Genomic DNA, 6,882 nt, shown 5'->3' with positions numbered 1-6,882 from the left:
AAAACAACTTACGATTGGGTAATTTATAAACATCAGAAGTGTATTAACATTCTATAGATAGACGCCTGTGTTCAAGATGCTGGGAGGGTCTGTGCAGAGCAGCGCATGCACATAACTGCTGAGATGTCTGTCCCTTCAGCCTCACAACCTTTTCTCATTTGCATCCCACATGTGGCTTCCCCAGGCCTGAGAAGGGACTGGATCTAGGAGCCACCTGGCTAGGCTAGGTGACTCCCCTTTTTCATGTTCTGTGCTTATAACTTCAGCGTTAAGTTATGATGAGAGGCCAAATCTTTTAAATTCAGACTCCTTTTTAGAGAACCTGACCTAAGTTTGAACTTAGGTAAACTAACAGGCCAGTATGGAGCATTAGTTTCCAAGTTGCTCCCCAACAAAACCTGAGCCTAGCTCCAGTCTCTAGGCTCACCCTCAACAAGACCTGTGTCTCCAAGTTACCCCAGCAGATCTGCACCCCCAGGTTACAAGCCCACCACCTGCCTGACCACCAATGCAGAGGGAAATAAAAATTAAGTTTACGATTTGATTTCCAGCACCAGCCAATTATGCTAAAGGCCATAGTAGCTTTCCACTTAGATACTTGCCAGGCTAGCTTGTCACCCCACTCCCACCCCTCCCTGCTTAGTGCTTTCTATAAAGCCTTACCTTATAGATGTCTGGGGTTCCTTTTCACCAAAGACCATCCTGTGTGTTGGCAGTGAGCTGAGGGGCCCCAGCTAGCTCTAATTAAAGGCCCTGCTGTGACTTGCATAGGATTGGCTCCTGTCTGTTTTTTGGGGTTCATTAATACTTCCATGGCACTACAGTGAAAGACCTTAGAATGACCATCTATGTAGATCAGGCTGGCCTGGACTTTATAGAGATGCTCCTGCCTCTGCCCCAAGTGCTGGCACTAAAGGCGTGTGCCTGGTCGTTACTCCCTGTTAAATGGCAATGGTCTGGAAGGTCTGCTATACTTGCCATGAAAATAATGTTAATTATCTTGACCTTAACCTGGGTTAAGGCAAAGTCCAGAATGGCTCAAGGAGGTTAAGGGGAGCCTCACGAAGATCAGTCTTCTGTGCTTAGTGGAGAGATGGCCGGAGATGCTGGGGAAGGATCTTATAAGTCAGCGAGTGAAAGAACTTCTTGGAAACTAGGGAGAGCAGAAGAGCAGGTCTCAGGACTTCAGAACTATGAGGACATGCAATAAGTGGCTTCCTGAAGGTGAACCTGCCAAAGCTGCAGCTTCAAGCAGGGTCTGGGCCAACTGTAGCAGGACAGATGGATGCAGGGACACAGGCAGGATCAAGGTTAGGGAAGGCCAGGACAACATCTCTGCTAGTAGGAAAACCAGGAGGCCTGGGCACCTGGAAGCCAGGTGAGCAAGGTCTTCATGACAGATGAGAGTTCTTTGGCAGGCAACCTTCTGCTTTCCCCACTGGACAGACTCAGTGGCTCCAGGCCCCTGCCATCCACTGATTGCATTATGATGAATGTCCAGTCTGTCTCTGTTCCATGCCCCAAGTTCCCATGGCAGAACTTCTGCACTTAGGTAATTCACTTAGAAATTATTGTCCCTAGAATCTCTCAGCTTGCAGTGTGTGGGCGGTGACCGGTGAGACGGGCCTGTGATTTCCCTGTAGAGTCAAGGACACGCAGGTGGACCTCGGCACGGCGGCAAGTTTTAGCAGCTTCTGTGCGTAAATCAAGGCCTGGCGAGGCAGACTCTGCCAAGCCAGGGCTGCCCATCCTCCTGCACACGCCTGGGCTTGACTGGACGATAATGCGCCTCATGTGATGGCCGTTGGCTGGCGCTGTCTGTGGAATCCCAGCCTAACTCCTCACACAAGGAGTGGCCCGCCCCTGGCTTATCTGAATCCACTTGGGAGTCTCCCCTCTCTTCTCCTCTCTCCCTTCTCCTCTCTTCCCCTCCCCTTCTCTTCCTCACCCTCTTTCTTTTTGAGACAGGGTCTTACTATAAAGCCCAGGATGGCCTCACATTCACAGATATCCCCCTGCCTCCACCTCTGACTTCTTAGTGCCAGGACTAAAGGTGTGTACCATCATACCCCGCACTTCTTCACATCTGTTAGCTGGGTCTGGGTCCCCAACCAAAGGCTGCATATGGACTAGACCTGATGCTGGGTTGGCTGCATAGACTGACTTTATGAGTTTTCAAAGCAAGGGAAGCACAGCTGCATGCTATTAAGGCAGGCATTCAGGGGAGTTTTCACTAGAGACAGAGAAGATAATGGGGGCTCTACGGCAAGAACATCATGTGACTGCACTTCATTTCGCTCGCTCTTTTATGCTGTCAAACTTGCCTCATGACCCACCTCATGCACCCTTGCCTCCCTGCCTTCTGTTACAGGGCAACTGAAAATGCATTTACTTGATTTAAGGAAGCTGTGCAAGGTAAAAAATAAAACAAACAACAACAAAAACACCATGCAGGGAATACCCTAACTGTACAATAAGGCCAGGGATGCTGGGGCAGGCACAGCAGCCTGGGACTCCCCACACCTCTTCTAATAATGCATGTGACAACCTAGCACCTCTTAGTGCATCCAGCTGCATGTGTGCAGGAGGCGTGGACTTATTGGAGGTATGTCACTGGGGTGGGCTTTGAGGTTCATGAGTGCACTCCAGGCCCAGTCTCTCTCCCTCTGCTTGTTGCTTGTGGATCAGATGTAAGCGCTCGGCTGCAGCTCCAGCACCGTGCCTGCCTGCAGCCTTGCTTTCCACCACGATGATTACTGCCTAAGCCGCCGGGGTTGTGAGCAAGCTGCCAATTAAATGCTTCCTTTCATAGGTTGTTTGCCTTGCTCACGGCGTCTCTTCACAGTAATTGACCAGTCACTGTGGCAGGGTGCATGTGCAGTAGGGCAAACTGTCCACTGAGTGAGCTGGAAGAAAAAAAATATAAAAGAAAAGAAGAAAACAAGAAATCCCATTTGCTTCCTCCTCCTCTTCCTTCTTCTTCCTCTTCCTCCTCCTCCTTCTCCTTTTTCTTCTTCTTGTTCTCCTACTTCCTCCTCCTCTTCCCCTCCTCCTCCTCTTCTTCTTCTTTTTCAAGTCAAAGTTTTTTTTAAAAAGGATTTATTTATTTTATATATGTGAGCACACTGTCTTCAGAACCACCAGAAGAGGGCATCAGATCCTGTTACAGGTGGTTATGAACCACCATGTGGTTGCTGGGAATTGAACTCAGGACTTCTGGAAGAGCATTCAGTGCTCTTAATCTCTGAGCCATCTCTCCAGCCTCACCCCCCCCCCCCCCATTTACCTCTTCTAAAAATATTTTTAGATTATTTTAGTTTGTGTACACAAGTCTTTTGCCTGCATGTAAGTATGTGCACCATCTGTATGCCTGGTACCCAAGAAGGCCAGAAGAGTATTTCAGATGCCCTGAAATTCCCTAAACTGGAGTTACAGATTGTGTGTGTGTGTGTGTGTGTGTTTTTTTTTTTTTTTGTGAGGGGGGGTGTTCGAGACAGGGTTTCTCTGTGTAGCCCTGGCTGCCCTGGAACTTACTCTGTAGACCAGGCTGGCCTTGAACTCAGAAATTTGCCTGCCTCCCAAGTGCTGGGATTAAGGGCATGTGCCACCACTGCCGGACAAGTTACAGATTGTTGTGAATCATCATGTGGGTTCTGGGAACTGAGCCTGGGTCCTCTGCTCTTTACTGCAGAGCCAACTCTCTAGTCCTTTATTTAGCATATTATAGTGATATTTAATATTAGATACATACAATCAAATGCATCATGAGATGGGGCATGCACAGCCAGCAATGACTTACCTATTTCAACCCTGTCACTCAAAATAGAGAACCAACTCACTCACTTACCTTAGCAATGAGTCCCTTCATCTCTTAAGACCTCATATGAAAAGCTCTAGGCAATAGCCTAGGACCCCGGGCTCTCTCTCGGTGTCCGATGCTCTTTGGTGGCGTACCTTATCTTTACTGTTGTTTTGCTTTTGAATAAAGTCCCCTTGCTACTTTGCAACTGCTGTTCACCTTTCTTTCGTTTCTTTGAGTAAGATGCCAAGAGCCTGGACCACTAGGTCCCGATGTCAGCCACAGTACAAAGCTATGATAAGGCGAGAAATGTGAATTCCTTCAATAGCCATGCAGGGACACAGAGAGAAATTAATTGTAGTGCAGAATTAGTTAAGCTGCTTTGACTCCTGGTGGGTTGCTCACATGCTGCACCCACCCAAGAGCTCTGGGTTCACGAATGAAAGACAAACACATACATACCAGCTAATTTTGATATGCCTTGACTAGCTCAATAGCTGGGCACTTCTAAACCTCCCTGAGGCAAGCACACATTTCCCTCCAGTATTCCTGGCTTAACAACTTCTAAATCTGTATTTTTATTTTTGCTGGTCTGTTAGTTTCTGGGTAGCTTCCCCCCACCCCACATAGGGCTGTTTTCTCTTTCAACCTACATTGCTGGATGTTTTCTCTCCTGCAGCTCTTAAATTTGATCCTTCTTCCTCTGAGTTATGGTGATTCTTCTCTTCCCCTTTCCCTCTGCCCCTTGCCTGCACAACCTAAAAGTCTCACCCCATCTCCCTGCCCAGTCATTGGCTGTATGACAATTCTTTATTACCAATCAAAGCCAGCTGGGGGCAGGGACCCTTGGGTCTAGAAGCAGCCTATGGGAACCAAATTAAGACAAAGCATTAGAGCCAATCCCCAGCATCTCACCCTTTGTGTCCAAATTTTTAAAAAAATGCTCTTTTCTCAGACACAAATCGAGCATAGCCATAACAATTATGTAAATTACAAAGTATGATACATAATTAACATCCAGTCCATCATATTTGTCAATTAAAGTACTCTACGATTTATCTGACTTAAAGAGTTTACAATTTTATACCTGAATCATGTTCTGACTTTAACTTGTATTACCATCTGAAATCCCTCCTTTCTCTATCATTGTCCTCCATGTTAAACAACTGGAGTTTGATTATGAGACTATAATTAGTCTTTAACCCCATCAGAAATCCAAGAATGAATTAAATATTACCTGAAGATATAGGAAGCACAAAACATAGTTTCCAAAACTTAACCAGCTGCAGAGACAGCTGACTACCTGGACAGTTCCTCATTCCTCAAAACATTGGAGCATCGGTCTTCAGCCTTCTGGCTCAGAACCATCTGATAAATCTTGAAATGAAGCAGGAACTGTGAAGGACACGTTTACTCTGTCTTGGCAGAGCTAAACTGTCGCCTCTCTTGCATATTGTGTGTGTGTCCACGTAGTTAACAACCCACAACCCACTTTGCCCTCCCATGAAAACTCTCTCTCTCTCTCTCTCTCTCTCTCTCTCTCTCTCTCTCTCTCTCTCTCTCTCTCTCTCTCTCTCTCTCTCTCTCTCTCTGGTTTCTCTGTATAGCTCTGGCTGTCCTGGACTTTATAACTCACTCTGTAGACCAGGCTAGCCTCAAACTCAAAGAGATCCACCTGCTTCTGCCTCCCAACTGCTGGGATTAAAGGCTTGTGCCATCATCACTTGACTATGAAAGCACACTCTTAAATTAGACTCTCTTTGGTTGTGAGAGATAGAACCCACTCCAAGGATATGACAGGCAAGGTGGCAGCGATTGCAAGGCCTGGAGCCTGAAAGAGAAACAATGAGATCAGGTAGCTTCTATGCTCCCACGAATGAAAAACGAGGCAGTTACAGGAGGGACCCTCCATATGCATGGAGGCAAGGCACCTTTGCTGCAGGGGCCTGAACACAGGGTATCATCCATTGTCATTGAGGCTAGGGGTGAGGTAGGCACCCTGGAGCAGAGCCTGGCCTGGTCTTGCATCCTTTGCTTTTTCTCTTACCTTTCCATGCCCAGTGCTCTTCTCTGCTCTCATCTTTTTGGTGTGTATGTGCATGCGTGTGCGCGTGTGTGTGTGTGTGTGTGTGTGTGTGTGTGTGTATGTGCGTGCACGAAAACCATTTGTTTTTCCTACCAGCTTCCCCAGAGAGTGAGTACTGCAGGAGGCAGCTTTGATCTCCTTGGCCAATCCTAAGGGCCAGTCAATTGTCAACTTCACTAGCATTCTGGACAGACTATGTACCTGATATCAAGTCCCCACTGGGCCACAGGATTGCTTTGGAAGCCCTCTTCCTTTGGGGCTTGGATCTTTGATGTGTCATTCCCCACCTTTTTTATTCCCAACGTTTGTCTGTGCCAGTTTTGATATTTGAGTTCTCCCTGAATTCATCTAGTGAACTGGTTTAGGTAAAAAGTTCCCTCCTTTTCCGTACTGTCCACTCCACTGTCATTTTGGATGCCAGCTATTGGAGAGCAGAGAAGGCTAGCCTGGCAACCACTTCTGCCATAGACTCTGGATTCCTTGTCCTGCACCTGGGTCAGCCATTGAGCTTCTGGGCTTCTGCACCTGAACCAGGCAGGCTGGCTTGTGACTGCACTCCAATCCCCTACACAAAGAAGGGCCAAGCACAATAGAAACTGAGTCTTAGGAAGCAGAGGCCCGAGATACCCAAGCAGATGCCCCTCAGTCCCTCAGCAAACAGTTTTGGTTTACTAGGACTCTCTGGGCTCCTGCAGTTGTTGGAAGGGAGGAGAGAGGACATTGGAGGTGGTATTTTATGTAATGGTTAATCTGTTAACTTGATTGTATTGAGAAGATCCTAGGAGACTTGTAAAGCACACTTCAGGGTGGGACTGTCAGACATTCTCAGAGGGATTAACCTCTCAATCTCTCTCTCTCTCTCTCTCTCTCTCTCTCTCTCTCTCTCTCTCTCTCTCTCTCTCTCTCTCTCTGTGTGTGTGTGTGTGTGTGTGTGTGTGTAGGGGTGTGTGCATACCTATGTGAGCACAGGGGCAGAAGTAATTACCCAGCATTCTCT

This window comes from Arvicanthis niloticus, chromosome 10 (assembly GCF_011762505.2).
Source record: "Arvicanthis niloticus isolate mArvNil1 chromosome 10, mArvNil1.pat.X, whole genome shotgun sequence".
Taxonomy (NCBI): domain Eukaryota; kingdom Metazoa; phylum Chordata; class Mammalia; order Rodentia; family Muridae; genus Arvicanthis; species Arvicanthis niloticus.
Note: the sequence above shows the minus strand (reverse complement) of the source record.